The following is a 20371-nucleotide window of genomic DNA, read 5'->3' on the forward strand; positions in this document are numbered from 1 at the left end:
TTGTCCCTTAGAGTCCAAAGATGTGTAGGTTGAGGGATAGGCCATGCTAAATTGTCCCTTTGTGTCCAAAGATGTGCAGGTTAGGGGGATTGGCCATTCTCAATTGGCCCTTAGTGTCCAAAGATGTGCAGGTTAGGTGGATTGGCCATGTTAAATTGCCCCTTATTGTCCAAAGATGTGCGGGTTAGGGGGATTCGCCATGCGAAATTGTCCCTTTGTGTCCAAAGATGTGCAGGTTAAGTGGATTGGCCGTGTTAAATTGCCCCTTAGTGTCCAAAGATGGGTAGGTTAGGGGGATGGGCGATGCTAAATTGTCCCTTAGTGTCCAAAGATGTGTAGGTTAGGGGGATTGGCAATGCTAAATTGCCCCTTAGTATCCAAAGATGTGCAGGTTAGGTGGATTGGCCATGCTTAATTGCCCCTTAGTGTCCAAAGATGTGTATGTTCGGGGGATTGGCCATTCCAAATTGCCCCATGGTATCCAACGATGCGCAGGTTAGGTGGATTGTCCATGCTAAATTGTCCCTTCGTGTCCAAAGATGTGCAGGTTAAGTGGATTGACCATGCTAAATTGCCCCTTAGTGTCCAAAGATGTGTAGGTTGAGGGATAGGCCATGCTAAATTGTCCCTTAGTGTCCAAAGATGTACAGGTTAGGGGGATTGGCCATTCTAAATTGGCCCTTAGTGTCCAAAGATGTGCAGGTTAGGGGGATTGGCCATTCTAAATTGCCCGTTAGTATCCAAAGATGTGCGGGTTAGGTGGATTGGCCATGCTAAATTGCCCCTTAGTGTCCAAAGATGTACAGGTTAGGTGGGTTGGCCATGCTAAATTGCCCCTTAGTGTCCAAAGATGTGCAGGTTAGGGGGATTGGCCGTGCTAAATTGCCCCATACTGTCCAAAGATGTGCAGGTTAGGGGGATGGGCCATGCTAAATTGCCCCATACTGTCCAAAGATGTGTAGGTTAGGGGGATGGGCAATGCTAATTTGTCCCTTAGTGTCCAAAGATGTGTGGGTTAGGGGGATTCACCATGCTAAATTGCCCCATACTGTCCAAAGATGTGCAGGTTAGGGGGATGGGCCATGCTAATTTGTCCCTTACTGTCCAAAGATGTGCAGGTTAGGTGGATTGGCCGTGCTAAATTGCCCCTTAGTGTCCAAAGATGTGCAGGTTAGGGGGATGGGCGATGCTAAATTGTCCCTTAGTGTCCAAAGATGTGTAGGTTAGGGGGATTGGCCATGCTAAATTGTCCCTTAGTGTCCAAAGATGTGCAGGTTAGGTGGATTGGCCATGCTAAATTGTCCCTTAGTGTCCAAAGATGTGTAGGTTAGGGGGATTGGCCATGCTAAATTGCCCCTTAGTGTCCAAAGATGTGCGAGTTAGGGGGATTCGCCATGCTAAATTGTCCCTTAGTGTCCAAAGATGTGTAGGGTAGGTGGACTGGCCATGCTATATTGCCCCTTAATGACCAAATATGTGCAGGTTAGGTGGATTGGCCATGCTACAGTTTCCCTTAGTGTCCAAAGATGTGCGGGTTAGGGAGATTCGCCATGCTAAATTGTCCCTTAGTGTCCAAAGATGTGCAGGTTAGGTGGATTGGCCATGCTAAATTGCCCCTTAGTGTCCAAAGATGGGCAGGTTAGGTGGATTGGCCATGCTAAATTGCCCCTTAGTGTCCAAAGATGTGCAGGTTAGGTGGATTGACCATGCGAAATTGCCCCTTAGTGTCCAAAGATGTGGAGGTTAGGGGGATTGGCCATTCTAAATTGCCCTTTAGTATCCAAAGATGTGCAGGTTAGGTGGACTGGCCGGGCTAAATTGTCCCTTTGTGTCCAAAGATGTGTAGGTTAGGTGGACTGGCCATGCTAAATTGCCCATTAATGTCCAAAGATGTGCGGGTTAGGGGGATTCACCATGCTAAATTGCCCCATACTGTCCAAAGATGTGTAGGTTAGGTGGATTGGCCGTGCTAAATTGCCCCTTAGTGTCCAAAGATGTGCAGGTTAGTGGGATGGGCGATGCTAAATTGTCCCTTAATGTACAAAGATGTGCACATCAGGGGGATTGGCCATTCCAAATTGCCCCTTAGTATCCAAAGATGTGCAGGTTATGTGGATTGGCCATGCTTAATTGCCCCTTAGTGTCCAAAGATGTGGATGTTCGGTGCATTGGCCATTCCAAATTGCCCCTTAGTCTCCAACGATGCGCAGGTTAGGTGGATTGGCCATGCTAAATTGTCCCTTCGTGTCCAAAGATGTGCGGGTTAGGTGGATTGGCCATGCTTAATTGCCCCTTAGTGTCCAAAGATGTGCAAGTTAGGGGGATTGGCCATTCTAAATTGCCCCTTAGTATCCAAAGATGTGCAGGTAAGGTGGATTGGCCATGCTTAATTGCCCCTTAGTGTCCAAAGATGTGCAGGTTAGGGGGATGGGCAATGCTAAATTGCCCCTTAGTGTCGAAAGATGTGCAGGTTTGGTGGATTGGCCATGTTAAATTGCCCCTTATTGTCCAAAGATGTGCGGGTTAGGGGGATTCGCCATGCTAAATTGTCCCTGAGTGTCCAAAGATGTGCAGGTTTGGTGGATTGGCCATGCTAAATTGCCCATTAATGTCCAAAGATGTGCGGGTTAGGGGGATTCACCATGCTAAATTGCCCCATACTGTCCAAAGATGTGCAGGTTAGGGGGATGGGCAATGCTAAATTGTCCCTTAGTGTCCAAAGATGTGCAGGTTAGGTGGATTGGCCATGCTAAATTGCCCATTAATGTCCAAAGATGTGTGGGTTAGGGGGATTCACCATGCTAAATTGCCCCATACTGTCCAAAGATGTGCAGGTTAGGGGGATTGGCCGTGCTAAATTGCCCCATACTGTCCAAAGATGTGCAGGTTAGGGGGATGGGCCATGCTAATTTGTCCCTTAGTGTCCAAAGATGTGCAGGTTAGGTGGATTGGCCATGCTAAATTGCCCATTAATGTCCAAAGATGTGTGGGTTAGGGGGATTCACCATGCTAAACTGCCCCATACTGTCCAAAGATGTGCAGGTTAGGGGGATTGGCCGTGCTAAATTGCCCCATACTGTCCAAAGATGTGCAGGTTAGGGGGATGGGCCATGCTAATTTGTCCCTTAGTGTCCAAAGATGTGCAGGTTAGGGGGATTGGCCATGCCAAATTGTCCCTTAGTGTCCAAAGATGTGCAGGTTAGGTGGATTGGCCATGCTAAATTGTCCCTTAGTGTCCAAAGATGTGTAGGTTAGGGGGATTGGCCATGCTAAATTGCCCCTTAGTGTCCAAAGATGTGTAGGTTAGGTGGATTGGCCATGCTATATTGCCCCTTAGTGTACAATGATGTGCAGGTTAGGTGGATTGGCCATGCTAAATTGTCCCTTAGTGTCCAAAGATGTGCGGGTTAGGGGGATTCGCCATGCTAAATTGTCCCTTCGTGTCCAAAGATGTGCAGGTTAGGTGGATTGGCCATGCTAAATTGCCCCTTAGTGTCCAAAGATGTGCAGGTTAGGTGGATTGGCCATGCTAAATTGCCCCTTAGTGTCCAAAGATGTGTAGGTTAGGGAGATTGGCCATTCTAAATTGCCCTTTAGTATCCAAAGATGTGCAGGTTATGTGGATTGGCCGGGCTAAATTGCCCCTCAGTGTCCAAAGATGTGCAGGTTAGGGGGATGGGCAATGCTAAATTGTCCCTTAGTGTCCAAAGATGTGCAGGTTAGGGGGATTGGCCATGCTAAATTGCCCATTAATGTCCAAAGATGTGCAGGCAAGGTGGATTTGCCATGCTAAATTGCCCCTGAGTGTCCAAAGATGTGCAGGTTAGGGGAATTGGCCATGCTAAATTGCCCATTAATGTCCAAAGATGTGCAGGTTAGGGGGATGGGCCATGCTAATTTGTCCCTTAGTGTCCAAAGATGTGTAGGTTAGGTGGATTGGCCATGCTAAATTGTCCCTTCGTGTCCAAAGATGTGCGAGTTAGGGAGATTCGCCATGCTAAATTGTCCCTTAGTGTCCAAAGATGTGCAGGTTTGGTGGATTGGCTATGCTAAATTGTCCCTTAGTGTGCAAAGATATGCAGGTTAGGTGGATTGGCCATGCTAACTTGCCCATTAATGTCCAAAGATGTGTGGGTTAGGTGGATTGGCCATGCTAAATTGTCCCATACTGTCCAAAGATGTGTAGGTTAGTTGGATTGGCCGTGCTAAATTGCCGCTTCGTGTCCAAAGTTGTGCAGCTTAGGGGGATTGGCCATGCTAAATTGCCCCTTAGTGTCCAAAGATGGGCAGGTTAGGTGGATTGGCTATGCTAAATTGCCCCTCAGTGTCCAAAGATGTGCAGGTTAGGTGGATTGGCCGTGCTAAATTGTCCCTTCGTGTCCAAAGATGTGCAGGTTAGGTGGATTGACAATGCTAAATTGTCCCTTAGTGTCCAAAGATGTGGCGGTTGAGGGATAGGCCATGCTAAATTGTCCCTTAGTGTCCAAAGATGTGCAGGTTAGGGGGATTGGCCATGCGTAATTGCCCCTTAGTGTCCAAGGATGTGCAAGTTAGGGGGATTGGCCATTCTAAATTGCCCCTTAGTGTCCAAAGATGTGCAGGTTAGGTGGATTGGCCATGTTAAATTGCCCCTTAGTGTCCAAAGATGTGCAGGTTCGGGGGATGGGCAATGCTAAATTGCCCCTTAGTGTCCAAAGATGTGCAGGTTAGGTGGATTGACCGTGCTAAATTGCCCCTTAGTGTCCAAAGATGGGCAGGTTAGGTGGATTGGCCATGCTAAATTGTCCCTTTGTGTCAAAAGATGTGTAGGTTAGGTTGATTGGCCATGCTAAATTGTCCCTTTGTGTCCAAAGATGTGCAGGTTAGGTGGATTGGCCATGCTAAATTGCCCATTAATGTCCAAAGATGTGTGGGTTAGGGGGATTCACCATGCTAAATTGCCCCATACTGTCCAAAGATGTGCAGGTTAGGGGGATTGGCCGTGCTAAATTGCCCCATACTGTCCAAAGATGTGCAGGTTAGGGGGATGGGCCATGCTAATTTGTCCCTTAGTGTCCAAAGATGTGCAGGTTAGGTGGATTGGCCGTGCTAAATTGCCCCTTAGTGTCCAAAGATGTGTATGTTCGGTGGATTGGCCATTCCAAATTGCCCCTTAGTATCCAAAGATGCGCAGGTTAGGTGGATTGGCCATGCTAAATTGTCCCTTCGTGTCCAAAGATGTGCAGGTTAGGTGAATTGACAATGCTAAATTGTCCCTTAGAGTCCAAAGATGTGTAGGTTGAGGGATAAACATGCTAAATTGTCCCTTTGTGTCCAAAGATGTGCAGGTTAGGGGGATTGGCCATTCTCAATTGGCCCTTAGTGTCCAAAGATGTGCAGGTTAGGGGGATTGGCCATGTTAAATTGCCCCTTATTGTCCAAAGATGTGCGGGTTAGGGGGATTCGCCATGCGAAATTGTCCCTTTGTGTCCAAAGATGTGCAGGTTAAGTGGATTGGCCGTGCTAAATTGCCCCTTAGTGTCCAAAGATGGGCAGGTTAGGGGGATGGGCGATGCTAAATTGTCCCTTAGTGTCCAAAGATGTGTAGGTTAGGGGGATTGGCAATGCTAAATTGCCCCTTAGTATCCAAAGATGTGCAGGTTAGGTGGATTGGCCATGCTTTATTGCCCCTTAGTGTCCAAAAATGTGTATGTTCGGGGGATTGGCCATTCCAAATTGCCCCATGGTATCCAACGATGCGCAGGTTAGGTGGATTGTCCATGCTAAATTGTCCCTTCGTGTCCAAAGATGTGCAGGTTAAGTGGATTGACCATGCTAAATTGCCCCTTAGTGTCCAAAGATGTGTAGGTTGATGGATAGGCCATGCTAAATTGTCCCTTAGTGTCCAAAGATGTACAGGTTAGGGGGATTGGCCATTCTAAATTGGCCCTTAGTGTCCAAAGATGTGCAGGTTAGGGGGATTGGCCATTCTAAATTGCCCGTTAGTGTCCAAAGATGTGCAGGTTAGGGGGATGGGCGATGCTAAATTGTCCCTTAGTGTCCAAAGATGTGTAGGTTAGGGGGATTGGCCATGCTAAATTGTCCCTTAGTGTCCAAAGATGTGCAGGTTAGGTGGATTGGCCATGCTAAATTGCCCCTTAGTGTCCAAAGATGGGCAGGTTAGGTGGATTGGCCATGCTAAATTGCCCCTTAGTGTCCAAAGATGTGCAGGTTAGGTGGATTGACCATGCTAAATTGCCCCTTAATGTCCAAAGATGTGCAGGTTAGGGGGATGGGCAATGCTAAATTGCCCATTAATGTCCAAAGATGTGCAGGTTAGGGGGATTGGCCATGCTAAATTGCCCCATACTGTTCAAAGATGTGCAGGTTAGGGGGATGGGCCATGCTAATTTGTCCCTTAGTGTCCAAAGATGTGCAGGTTTGGTGGATTGGCTATGCTAAATTGTCCCTTAGTGTGCAAAGATATGCAGGTTAGGTGGATTGGCCATGCTAAATTGTCCCTTAGTGTCCAAAGATGTGCGGGTTAGGGGGATTGGCCATGCTAAATTGCCCCTTAGTGTCCAAAGATGGGCAGGTTAGGTGGATTGGCTATGCTAAATTGCCCCTCAGTGTCCAAAGATGTGCCGGTTAGGTGGATTGGCCGTGCTAAATAGTCCCTTCGTGTCCAAAGATGTGCAGGTTTGGGGGATTGGCCATTCTAAATTGCCCGTTAGTATCCAAAGATGTGCGGGTTAGGTGGATTGGCCATGCTTAATTGCCCCTTAGTGTCCAAAGATGTGCAGGTTAGGTGGATTGACAATGCTAAATTGTCCCTTAGTGTCCAAAGATGTGTAGGTTGAGGGATAGGCCATGCTAAATTGTCCCTTAGTGTCCAAAGATGTGCAGGTTAGGGGGATTGGCCATTCTAAATTGGCCCTTAGTGTCCAAAGATGTGCAGGTTAGGGGGATTGGCCATTCTAAATTGGCCCTTAGTGTCCAAAGATGTGCAGGTTAGGGGGATTGGCCATTCTAAATTGGCCCTTAGTGTCCAAAGATGTGCAGGTTTGGGGGATTGGCCATTCTAAATTGCCCGTTAGTATCCAAAGATGTGCGGGTTAGGTGGATTGGCCATGCTTAATTGCCCCTTAGTGTCCGAAGATGTGCAGGTTAGGTGGATTGGCCATGCTTAATTGCCCCTTAGTGTCCAAAGTTGTGCAGGTTAGGGGGATGGGCAATGCTAAATTGCCCCTTAGTGTCGAAAGATGTGCAGGTTTGGTGGATTGGCCATGTTAAATTGCCCCTTATTGTCCAAAGATGTGCGGGTTAGGGGGATTCGCCATGCGAAATTGTCCCTTTGTGTCCAAAGATGTGCAGGTTAGGTGGATTGGCCGTGCTAAATTGCCCCTTAGTGTCCAAAGATGTGCAGGTTTGGTTGATTGGCCATGCTAAATTGCCCCTCAGTGTCCAAAGATGTGCAGGTTAGGGGGATGGGCAATGCTAAATTGTCCCTTAGTGTCCAAAGATGTGCAGGTTAGGTGGATTGGCCATGCTAAATTGCCCATTAATGTCCAAAGATGTGTGGGTTAGGGGGATTCACCATGCTAAATTGCCCCATACTGTCCAAAGATGTGCAGGTTAGGGGGATTGGCCGTGCTAAATTGCCCCATACTGTCCAAAGATGTGTGGGTTAGGGGGATTCACCATGCTAAATTGCCCCATACTGTCCAAAGATGTGCAGGTTAGGTGGATTGGCCATGCTAAATTAAGACCATAAGACCATAAGACATCGGAGCGGAAGTAAGGCCATTCGGCCCATCGAGTCCACTCCACCATTCAATCATGGTTGATTTCAACTCCATTTACCCGCTCTCTCCCCATAGCCCTTAATTCCTCGAGAAATCAAGAATTTATCAATTTCTGTCTTGAAGATGCTCAACGTCTCGGCCTCCACAGCCCTCTGTGGCAATGAATTCCACAGACCCCCCTTTAGTATCCAACGATGTGCAGGTTAGGTGGATTGGCCGGGCTAAATTGTCCCTTAGTGTCCAAAGATGTGCGGTTTAGGGGGATTCGCCATGCTAAATTGCCCCTTAGTGTCCAAAGATGGGCAGGTGAGGTGGATTGGCTATGCTAAATTGCCCCTCAGTGTCCAAAGATGTGCAGGTTAGGTGGATTGGCCATTCTAAATTGCCCTTTAGTATCCAACGATGTGCAGGTTAGGTGGATTGGCCGGGCTAAATTGTCCCTTTGTGTCCAAAGATGTGTAGGTTAGGTGGACTGGCCATGCTAAATTGTCCCTTAGTGTCCAAAGATGTGTAGGTTAGGGGGATTGGCCATGCTAAATTGCCCCTTAGTGTCCAAAGATGTGCGAGTTAGGGGGATTCGCCATGCTAAATTGTCCCTTAGTGTCCAAAGATGTGTAGGTTAGGTGGAATGGCCATGCTAAATTGCCCCTTAGTGTCCAAGGATGTGCAGGTTAGGTGGATTGGCCATGCTAAATTGTCCCTTAGTGTCCAAAGATGTGCGGTTTAGGGGGATTCGCCATGCTAAATTGTCCCTTAGTGTCCAAAGATGTGCAGGTTAGGTGGATTGGCCATGCTAAATTGCCCCTTAGTGTCCGAAGATGGGCAGGTGAGGTGGATTGGCTATGCTCAATTGCCCCTCAGTGTCCAAAGATGTGCAGCTTAGGTGGATTGGCCATTCTAAATTGCCCTTTAGTATCCAACGATGTGCAGGTTAGGTGGATTGGCCGGGCTAAATTGTCATTTTGTGTCCAAAGATGTGTAGGTTAGGTGGACTGGCCATGCTAAATTGTCCCTTTGTGTCCAAAGATGTGTAGGTTAGGGGGATTGGCCATGCAAAATTGCCCCTTAGTGTCCAAAGATGTGCAGGTTTGGTGGATTGGCTATGCTAAATTGCCCGTCAGTGTCCAAAGATGTGCAGGTTAGGTGGATTGGCCACGCTAATTTGCCCCTTAGTGTCCAAAGATGTGCAGGTTAGGTGGATTGGCCATGCTAATTTGTCCTTTAGTGTCCAAAGATGTGTAGGTTGAGGGATAAACATGCTAAATTGTCCCTTTGTGTCCAAAGATGTGCAGGTTAGGGGGATTGGCCATTCTCAATTGGCCCTTAGTGTCCAAAGATGTGCAGGTTAGGGGGATTGGCCATGTTAAATTGCCCCTTATTGTCCAAAGATGTGCGGGTTAGGGGGATTCGCCATGCGAAATTGTCCCTTTGTGTCCAAAGATGTGCAGGTTAAGTGGATTGGCCGTGCTAAATTGCCCCTTAGTGTCCAAAGATGGGCAGGTTAGGGGGATGGGCGATGCTAAATTGTCCCTTAGTGTCCAAAGATGTGTAGGTTAGGGGGATTGGCAATGCTAAATTGCCCCTTAGTATCCAAAGATGTGCAGGTTAGGTGGATTGGCCATGCTTTATTGCCCCTTAGTGTCCAAAAATGTGTATGTTCGGGGGATTGGCCATTCCAAATTGCCCCATGGTATCCAACGATGCGCAGGTTAGGTGGATTGTCCATGCTAAATTGTCCCTTCGTGTCCAAAGATGTGCAGGTTAAGTGGATTGACCATGCTAAATTGCCCCTTAGTGTCCAAAGATGTGTAGGTTGATGGATAGGCCATGCTAAATTGTCCCTTAGTGTCCAAAGATGTACAGGTTAGGGGGATTGGCCATTCTAAATTGGCCCTTAGTGTCCAAAGATGTGCAGGTTAGGGGGATTGGCCATTCTAAATTGCCCGTTAGTGTCCAAAGATGTGCAGGTTAGGGGGATGGGCGATGCTAAATTGTCCCTTAGTGTCCAAAGATGTGTAGGTTAGGGGGATTGGCCATGCTAAATTGTCCCTTAGTGTCCAAAGATGTGCAGGTTAGGTGGATTGGCCATGCTAAATTGCCCCTTAGTGTCCAAAGATGGGCAGGTTAGGTGGATTGGCCATGCTAAATTGCCCCTTAGTGTCCAAAGATGTGCAGGTTAGGTGGATTGACCATGCTAAATTGCCCCTTAATGTCCAAAGATGTGCAGGTTAGGGGGATGGGCAATGCTAAATTGCCCATTAATGTCCAAAGATGTGCAGGTTAGGGGGATTGGCCATGCTAAATTGCCCCATACTGTTCAAAGATGTGCAGGTTAGGGGGATGGGCCATGCTAATTTGTCCCTTAGTGTCCAAAGATGTGCAGGTTTGGTGGATTGGCTATGCTAAATTGTCCCTTAGTGTGCAAAGATATGCAGGTTAGGTGGATTGGCCATGCTAAATTGTCCCTTAGTGTCCAAAGATGTGCGGGTTAGGGGGATTGGCCATGCTAAATTGCCCCTTAGTGTCCAAAGATGGGCAGGTTAGGTGGATTGGCTATGCTAAATTGCCCCTCAGTGTCCAAAGATGTGCCGGTTAGGTGGATTGGCCGTGCTAAATAGTCCCTTCGTGTCCAAAGATGTGCAGGTTTGGGGGATTGGCCATTCTAAATTGCCCGTTAGTATCCAAAGATGTGCGGGTTAGGTGGATTGGCCATGCTTAATTGCCCCTTAGTGTCCAAAGATGTGCAGGTTAGGTGGATTGACAATGCTAAATTGTCCCTTAGTGTCCAAAGATGTGTAGGTTGAGGGATAGGCCATGCTAAATTGTCCCTTAGTGTCCAAAGATGTGCAGGTTAGGGGGATTGGCCATTCTAAATTGGCCCTTAGTGTCCAAAGATGTGCAGGTTAGGGGGATTGGCCATTCTAAATTGGCCCTTAGTGTCCAAAGATGTGCAGGTTAGGGGGATTGGCCATTCTAAATTGGCCCTTAGTGTCCAAAGATGTGCAGGTTTGGGGGATTGGCCATTCTAAATTGCCCGTTAGTATCCAAAGATGTGCGGGTTAGGTGGATTGGCCATGCTTAATTGCCCCTTAGTGTCCGAAGATGTGCAGGTTAGGTGGATTGGCCATGCTTAATTGCCCCTTAGTGTCCAAAGTTGTGCAGGTTAGGGGGATGGGCAATGCTAAATTGCCCCTTAGTGTCGAAAGATGTGCAGGTTTGGTGGATTGGCCATGTTAAATTGCCCCTTATTGTCCAAAGATGTGCGGGTTAGGGGGATTCGCCATGCGAAATTGTCCCTTTGTGTCCAAAGATGTGCAGGTTAGGTGGATTGGCCGTGCTAAATTGCCCCTTAGTGTCCAAAGATGTGCAGGTTTGGTTGATTGGCCATGCTAAATTGCCCCTCAGTGTCCAAAGATGTGCAGGTTAGGGGGATGGGCAATGCTAAATTGTCCCTTAGTGTCCAAAGATGTGCAGGTTAGGTGGATTGGCCATGCTAAATTGCCCATTAATGTCCAAAGATGTGTGGGTTAGGGGGATTCACCATGCTAAATTGCCCCATACTGTCCAAAGATGTGCAGGTTAGGGGGATTGGCCGTGCTAAATTGCCCCATACTGTCCAAAGATGTGTGGGTTAGGGGGATTCACCATGCTAAATTGCCCCATACTGTCCAAAGATGTGCAGGTTAGGTGGATTGGCCATGCTAAATTAAGACCATAAGACCATAAGACATCGGAGCGGAAGTAAGGCCATTCGGCCCATCGAGTCCACTCCACCATTCAATCATGGTTGATTTCAACTCCATTTACCCGCTCTCTCCCCATAGCCCTTAATTCCTCGAGAAATCAAGAATTTATCAATTTCTGTCTTGAAGATGCTCAACGTCTCGGCCTCCACAGCCCTCTGTGGCAATGAATTCCACAGACCCCCCTTTAGTATCCAACGATGTGCAGGTTAGGTGGATTGGCCGGGCTAAATTGTCCCTTAGTGTCCAAAGATGTGCGGTTTAGGGGGATTCGCCATGCTAAATTGCCCCTTAGTGTCCAAAGATGGGCAGGTGAGGTGGATTGGCTATGCTAAATTGCCCCTCAGTGTCCAAAGATGTGCAGGTTAGGTGGATTGGCCATTCTAAATTGCCCTTTAGTATCCAACGATGTGCAGGTTAGGTGGATTGGCCGGGCTAAATTGTCCCTTTGTGTCCAAAGATGTGTAGGTTAGGTGGACTGGCCATGCTAAATTGTCCCTTAGTGTCCAAAGATGTGTAGGTTAGGGGGATTGGCCATGCTAAATTGCCCCTTAGTGTCCAAAGATGTGCGAGTTAGGGGGATTCGCCATGCTAAATTGTCCCTTAGTGTCCAAAGATGTGTAGGTTAGGTGGAATGGCCATGCTAAATTGCCCCTTAGTGTCCAAGGATGTGCAGGTTAGGTGGATTGGCCATGCTAAATTGTCCCTTAGTGTCCAAAGATGTGCGGTTTAGGGGGATTCGCCATGCTAAATTGTCCCTTAGTGTCCAAAGATGTGCAGGTTAGGTGGATTGGCCATGCTAAATTGCCCCTTAGTGTCCGAAGATGGGCAGGTGAGGTGGATTGGCTATGCTCAATTGCCCCTCAGTGTCCAAAGATGTGCAGCTTAGGTGGATTGGCCATTCTAAATTGCCCTTTAGTATCCAACGATGTGCAGGTTAGGTGGATTGGCCGGGCTAAATTGTCATTTTGTGTCCAAAGATGTGTAGGTTAGGTGGACTGGCCATGCTAAATTGTCCCTTTGTGTCCAAAGATGTGTAGGTTAGGGGGATTGGCCATGCAAAATTGCCCCTTAGTGTCCAAAGATGTGCAGGTTTGGTGGATTGGCTATGCTAAATTGCCCGTCAGTGTCCAAAGATGTGCAGGTTAGGTGGATTGGCCATTCTAAATTGCCCTTTAGTATCCAACGATGTGCAGGTTAGGTGGATTGGCCGGGCTAAATTGTCATTTTGTGTCCAAAGATGTGTAGGTTAGGTGGACTGGCCATGCTAAATTGTCCCTTTGTGTCCAAAGATGTGTAGGTTAGGGGGATTGGCCATGCAAAATTGCCCCTTAGTGTCCAAAGATGTGTAGGTTAGGGGGATTGGCCATTCTAAATTGCCCTTTAGTATCCAAAGATTTGCAGGTTAGGTGGATTGGCCGGGCTAAATTGCCCCTCAGTGTCCAAAGATGTGCAGGTTAGGGGGATGGGCAATGCTAAATTGCCCATTAATGTCCAAAGATGTGCAGGTTAGGGGGATTGGCCATGCTAAATTGCCCCATACTGTCCAAAGATGTGCAGGTTAGGGGGATGGGACATGCTAATTTGTCCCTTAGTGTCCAAAGATGTGCAGGTTTGGTGGATTGGCTATGCTAAATTGTCCCTTAGTGTCCAAAGATATGCAGGTTAGGTGGATTGGCCATGCTAAATTGCCCATTAATGTCCAAAGATGTGCGGGTTAGGGGGATTCACCATGCTAAATTGCCCCAGACTGTCCAAAGATGTGTAGGTTAGGTGGATTGGCCGTGCTAAATTGCCCCTTAGTGTCCAAAGATGTGCAGGTGAGGTGGATAGGCCATGCTAAATTGCCCCTTATTGTCCAAAGATGTGCGGGTTAGGGGGATTCGCCATGCTTACTTACCCCATAGTGTCCAAAGATGTGCAGGTTAGGGGGATTGGCCGTGCTAAATTGCCCCTTAGTGTCCAAAGGTGTGCAGGTTGGGTGGATTAGCCATGCTAAATTGTCCTAGTGTCCAAAGATGTGCAGGTTCGAGGGATGGGCAATGCTCAATTTTCCCTTAGTGTCCAAAGATGTGCAGGTTAGGTGGATTGGCCGTGCTAAATTGTCCCTTCGTGTCCAAAGATGTGCAGGTTAGGGGGATGGGCAATGCTAAATTTTCCCTTAGTGTCCAAAGATGTGCAGGTTAGGGGGATTGGCCATGCTAAATTGCCCCTTAATGTCCAAAGATGTGCGGGTTAGGGGGATTGGCCGTGCTAAATTGCCCCATAGTGTCCAAAGATGTGCAGGTTAGGTGGATTGGCCATGCATTACTCTGTATCTAACCCCGTGCTGTACCTGTCCTGGGAGTGTTTGATGGGGACAGTGTAGATGGAGCTTTACTCTGTATCTAACCCCGTGCTGTACCTGTCCTGGGAGTGTTTGATGGGGGAAAGTGTAGATGGAGCTTTACTCTGTATCTAACCCCGTGCTGTACCTGTCCTGGGAGTGTTTGATGGGGGACAGTGTAGAGGAAGCTTTACTCTGTATCTAACCCCGTGCTGTACCTGTCCTGGGAGTGTTTGATGGGGGACAGTGTAGAGGGAGCTTTACTCTGTATCTAACCCCGTGCTGTACCTGTCCTGGGAGTGTTTGATGGGGACAGTGTAGAGGGAGCTTTACTCTGTATCTAACCCCGTGCTGTACCTATCCTGGGAGTGTTTGATGGGGACAGTGTAGAGGGAGCTTTCCTCTCTATCTATCCCCGTGCTGTACCTGTCCTGGGAGTGCTTGATGGGGGACAGTGTATAGGGTGCTTTACTCTGTATCTAACCCCGGGCTGTACCTGTCCTGTGAGTGTTTGATGGGGGCCAGTGTAGAGGAAGCTTTACTCTGTATCTAACCCCGTGCTGTACCTGTCCTGTGAGTGTTTGATGGGGTTCAGTGTAGATGGAGGTTTACTCTGTATCGCACCCCTTGCTGCACCTGTCCTGTGATGGGGGACATTGTAGAGTGAGCTTTACTCTGTATCTAACCCGATGCGGTACCTCTCCTGGAGGTGTTTGATGGGGGACAGTGGAGAGGGAGGTTTACTCTGTATCTGAAATTTGACACGGTTCTTCAGGGGGGTTTAAACTAATTTGTCAGGGGAGTGGGAAAAGGAGTTGTAGTCCAGAAGTCAGTGTTGAGGGTGGTGAGGTATTGGGGAAGGTATCAAGGTCAAGGGTGGGTACCGGTCGACAGGAAGGTGGGTTGAAGTGTGTCTACTTCAATGCAAGGAGCATCCGGAACAAGGTAGATGAACAAAGAACAGTACAGCACAGGAAACCGGCCCTTCGGCCCTCCAAGCCTGTGCCGCTCCTTGGTCCAACTAGACCAATCGTTTGTATCCCTCCATTCCCAGGCTGCTCATGTGACTATCCAGGTAAGTCTTAAACGATGTCAGCGTGCCTGCCTCCACCACCCTACTTGGCAGCGCATTCCAGGCCCCCACCACCCTCTGTGTAAAAAACGTCCCTCTGATATCCGAGTTATACTTCGCCCCTCTCAGCTTGAGCACGTGACCCCTCGTGATCGTCACCTCCGACCTGGGAAAAAGCTTCCCACTGTTCACCCTATCTATACCCTTCATAATTTTGTACACCTCTATTAGATCTCCCCTCATTCTCCGTCTTTCCAAGGAGAACAACCCCAGTCTACACAATCTCTCCTCATAGATAAGACCCTCCATACCAGGCAACATCCTGGTAAACCTTCTCTGCACTCTCTCTAGGCCTCCACGTCCTTCTGGTAGTGCGGCGACCAGAACTGGACGCAGTACTCCAAATGTGGCCTAACCAGCGTTCTATACAGCTGCATCATCAGACTCCAGCTTTTATACTCTATACCCCGTCCTATAAAGGCAAGCATACCATATGCCTTCTTCACCACCTTCTCCACCTGTGTTGCCACCTTCAAGGATTTGTGGACTTGCACACCCAGGTCCCTCTGTGTTTCTATACTCCTGATGACTCTGCCATTTATTGTGTAACTCCTCCCTACATTATTTCTTCCAAAATGCATCACTTCGCATTTATCCGGATTAAACTCCATCTGCCACCTCTCCGCCCAATTTTCCAGCCTATCTATATCCTGCTGTATTGCCCGACAATGCTCTTCGCTATCCGCAAGTCCAGCCATCTTCGTGTCATCCGCAAACTTGCTGATTACACCAGTTACACCTTCTTCCAAATCATTTATATATATCACAAATAGCAGAGGTCCCAGTACAGAGCCCTGCGGAACACCACTGGTCACAGACCTCCAGCCGGAAAAAGACCCTTCGACCACTATCCTCTGTCTCCTATGGCCAAGCCAGTTCTCCTCCCATCTAGCCACTTCTCCTTGTATCCCATGATCCTTAACCTTCTTAACCAACCTGCCATGCGGAACTTGGGGCGTGGATTGGTACTTGGGACTACGATGTTGTGGCCATTACGGAGACGTGGGTAGAACAAGGACAGGAATGGTTGTTGGACGTTCCGGGGTATAGATGTTTCAGTAAGTGTAGGGAAGCTGGTAAAAGAGCTGGAGGAGTAGCATTGTATATCAAGGATAGTTTAACGGCTGCAGAAAGGCACTTCGAGAGGGATCTGCACACTGAGGTAATATGGGCTGAAGTTAGAAATAGGAAAGGAGCGGTCACGTTGTTAGGAGTTTACTATAGGCCCCCAAATAGTTCTAGAGATGTGGAGGAAGAAATTGCTAAGCAGATTATGGATATGTGTGGGGGTCACAGGGTAGTTGTCATGGGGGACTTTAACTTTCCAAATATTGATTGGAACCTTTGCAGGTGCAATAGTTCGGATGGGGCAGTTTTTGTGCAGTGTGTGCAGGAGGGTTTCCTGACACAATATGTGGATGGGCCGACTAGAGGTGAGGCCACATTGGATTTGGTACTGGGAAATGAACCGGGCCAAGTGTTAGATTTGGTTGTGGGACAGCACTTTGGAGATAGTGACCACAATTCGGCGTCTTTTGTTATTGCAATGGAGAGGGATAGGGCCGGACGGCAGGGCAAGGTTTATAATTGGGGGAGAGGTAATTATCATGCGATTAGGCAAGAATTAGGGGGCATAAGATGGGAACAGAAACTGTCAGAGAAAGGCACTCATGAAAAGTGGAACTTTTTCGAGGAACAAATACTGGGTGTCCTTGATAGGTATGTCCCTGTCAGGCAGGGAGGAAATGGCCGAGTGAGGGAACCCTGGTTCACGAAAGAGGTGGAATGCCTTGTGAAAAGGAAGAGGGAAGCTTATGTAGGGATGAGGAAACAAGGTTCAGATGGCTCGATTGAGGGTTACAAGTTAGCAAGGAATGAGCTGAAAAAGGGGCTTAGGAGAGCTAGGAGGGGACATGAGAAGTCCTTGGCGGGTCGGATCAAGGAAAAACCCAAGGCTTTTTCCTCTTATGTGAGGAATAAAAGAATGACCAGGGTGAGGTTAGGGCCGGTCAAGGACAGTAGTGGGAACTTGTGTATGGAGTCAGTAGAGATAGGAGAAGTGATGAATGAATACTTTTCTTCAGTGTTCACCAAGAAGAGGGGCCATGTTTTTGAGGAAGAGAAGGTGTTACAGGCTAATAGGCTGGAGGAAACAGATGTTCGGAGGGAGGATGTACTGGCAGTTTTGAATAAACTGAAGGTCGATAAGTCCCCTGGGCCTGATGAAATATATCCTAGGATTCTTTGGGAGGCAAGGGATGAGATTGCAGAGCCTTTGGCTTTGATCTTTGGGTCCTCACTGTCCACGGGGATGGTGCCAGAGGACTGGAGAGTGGCGAATGTTGTTCCTCTGTTTAAGAAAGGGAATAGAAATGACCCTGGTAATTATAGACCGGTTAGTCTTACTTCGGTGGTTGGTAAATTGATGGAAAAGGTCCTTGGGGATGGGATTTACGACCATTTAGAAAGATGCGGATTAATCCGGGATAGTCAGCACGGATTCGTGAAGGGCAAGTCGTGCCTCACAAATTTGATAGGATTTTTTGAGGAGGTAACTAAGTGTGTTGATGAAGGTTGGGCAGTTGATGTCATATACATGGATTTTAGGAAGGCATTTGATAAGGTCCCCCATGGTCGGCTTATGATGAAAGTAAGAAGGTGTGGGATAGAGGGAAAGTTGGCCGATTGGATAGGTAACTGGCTATCTGATCGAAGACAGAGGGTGGTGGTCGATGGAAAATTTTCGGATTGGAGGCAGGTTGCTAGCGGAGTGCCACAGGGATCAGTGCTTGGTCCTCTGCTCTTTGTGATATTTATTAATGACCTAGAGGAGGGGGCTGAAGGGTGGATCAGTAAATTTGCTGATGACACCAAGATTGGTGGAGTAGTGGATGAGGTGGAGGGCTGTTGTAGGCTGCAAAGAGACATAGACAGGATGCAAAGCTGGGCTGAAAAATGGCAAATGGAGTTTAACCCTGATAAATGTGAGGTGATTCATTTTGGTAGGACTAATTTAAATGTGGATTACAGGGTCAAAGGTAGGGTTCTGAAGACTGTGGAGGAACAGAGAGATCTTGGGGTTCATATCCACAGATCTCTAAAGGTTGCCACTCAAGTGGATAGAGCTGTGAAGAAGGCCTACAGTGTGTTAGCTTTTATTAACAGGGGGTTGGAGTTTAAGAGCCGTGGGGTTATGCTGCAACTGTACAGGACCTTGGTGAGACCACATTTGGAGTATTGTGTGCAGTTCTGGTCACCTCACTATAGGAAGGATGTGGAAGCGCTGGAAAGAGTGCAGAGGAGATTTACCAGGATGCTGCCTGGTTTGCAGGGTAGGTCTTGTGAGGAAAGGTTGCGGGAGCTAGGGCTGTTCTCTCTGGAGCGGAGGAGGCTGAGGGGAGACTTAATAGAGGTTTATAAAATGAAGGGGATAGATAGAGTGAACGTTCAAAGACTATTTCCTCGGGTGGATGGAGCTAATACAAGGGGGCATAACTATAGGGTTCATGGTGGGAGATATAGGAAGGATATCAGAGGTAGGTTCTTTACGCAGAGTGGTTGGGGTGTGGAATGGACTGCCTGCAGTGATAGTGGAGTCAGACACTTTAGGAACATTAAAGCGGTTATTGGATAGGCACATGGAGCACACCAGGATGATAGGGAGTGGGATAGCTTGATCGTGGTTTCAGATAAAGCTCAGCACAACATCGTGGGCCGAAGGGCCTGTTCTGTGCTGTAATGTTGTATGTTCTAACCCCATTCCCAATTATCAATCTGTCCAACTCCTCCTTCAATGCACCCTCTGTCCCAGCATCCACCGGGCTTTGGGGCAGCGAATTCCACAGATTCACCACCCCTTTGGGAGGAGGAGTTTCTCCCAAACTCGGTTTTAAATTTGCTGCCCCGTATCCTGTAACTGTCCTGGGAGTGTTTGATGGGGGACAGTGTAGAGGGAGCTTTACTCTGTATCTAACCCCGTGCTGTACCTGTCCTGGGAGTGTTTGATGGGGACAGTGTAGAGGGAGCTTTACTCTGTATCTAACCCCGTGCTGTACCTGTCCTGGGAGTGTTTGATGGGAGACAGTGTAGAGGGAGCTTTACTCTGTATCTAACCCGTGCTGGACCTGTCCTGGGAGTGCTTGATGGGGGACAGTGCAGAGGGAGCTTTACTCTGTATCTAATCCCGTGCTGTTCCTGTCCTGGGAGTGTTAGATGGGGACAGTGTCGAGGGAGCTTTCCTCTGTATCTAACCCCATGCTGGACCTGTCCTGGGAGCGTTTCATGGGGACAGTGCAGAGGGAGCTTTACTCTGTATCTAACCTCGTGCTGTACCTGTCCTGGGAGTGTTTCATGGGGACAGAGGAGGTGGTGCTTTGCTCTGCATCTCACCCCGTGCTGTACCTGAACTGGGAGTGTTTGATGGGGGACAGTGGAGAGGGAGCTTTACTCTGTATCTAACCCCGTGCTGTACCAGTCCTGGGAGTGTTTGATGGGGGACAGTGTAGAGGGAGCTTTACTCTGTATCTATCCCCGTGCTGTACCAGTCCTGGGAGTGTTTGATGGGGACAGTGTAGAGGGAGCTTTACTCTGTATCTAACCCTGTGCTGTACCAGTCCTGGGAGTGTTTGATGGGGACAGTGTAGAGGGAGCTTTACTCTGTATCTAAACCCGTGCTGTACCAGTCCTGGGAGTGTTTGATGGGGACAGTGTAGAGGGAGCTTACTCTGTATTAAACGCCGTGCTGTACCTGTCCTGGGAGGGTTTGATGGGGGACAGTGTAGAGGGAGCTTTACTCTGTATCTAACCCCGTGCTGTACCTGTCCTGGGAGTGTTTGATGGGGGACGGTGTAGAGGGAGCTTTACTCTGTATCTAACCCCGTGCTGTACCAGTCCTAGGAGTGTTTCATGGGGACAGTGTAGAGGGAGCTTTACCCTGTATCTAACCCCGTGCTGTACCTGTCCTGCGAGTGTTTGATGGGGGACGGTGTAGAGGGAGCTTTACTCTGTATCTAACCCCGTGCTGTACCTGTCCTGGGTGTGTTTGATGGGGGATAGTGTAGAGGGAGCTTTACTCTGTATCTAACCCCGTGCTGTACCTGTCCTGAGTGTGTTTGATGGGGGACAGTGTCGAGGGAGCTTTACTCTGTATCTAACCCCGTGCTGTACCAGTCCGAGGAGTGTTTCATGGGGACAGTGTAGAGGGAGCTTTACCCTGCATCTAACCCCGTGCTGTACCTGTCCTGGGAGTGTTTGATGGGGACAGTGTAGAGGGAGCTTTACTCTGTATCTAACCCCGTGCTGGACCTGTCCTGGGAGTGTTTGATGGGGGACAGTGTAGAGGGAGCTTTACTCTGTATCTAACCCCGTGTTGTACCTGTCCTCGGAG

General features: G+C 48.4%; 1 protein-coding gene across 1 annotated transcript in view; it reads left to right on the top strand.

Annotated features, from left to right (window-relative positions):
• LOC144486805 (uncharacterized) overlaps positions 1-20371 on the top strand; it is a gene marked incomplete at its 5' end in the record, with an annotated part of 81987 nt that overhangs the window by 10421 nt on the left and 51195 nt on the right. The window lies entirely within an intron of this gene.

This window comes from Mustelus asterias, unplaced genomic scaffold (genome assembly GCF_964213995.1).
Source record: "Mustelus asterias unplaced genomic scaffold, sMusAst1.hap1.1 HAP1_SCAFFOLD_472, whole genome shotgun sequence".
NCBI classification, from domain to species: domain Eukaryota; kingdom Metazoa; phylum Chordata; class Chondrichthyes; order Carcharhiniformes; family Triakidae; genus Mustelus; species Mustelus asterias.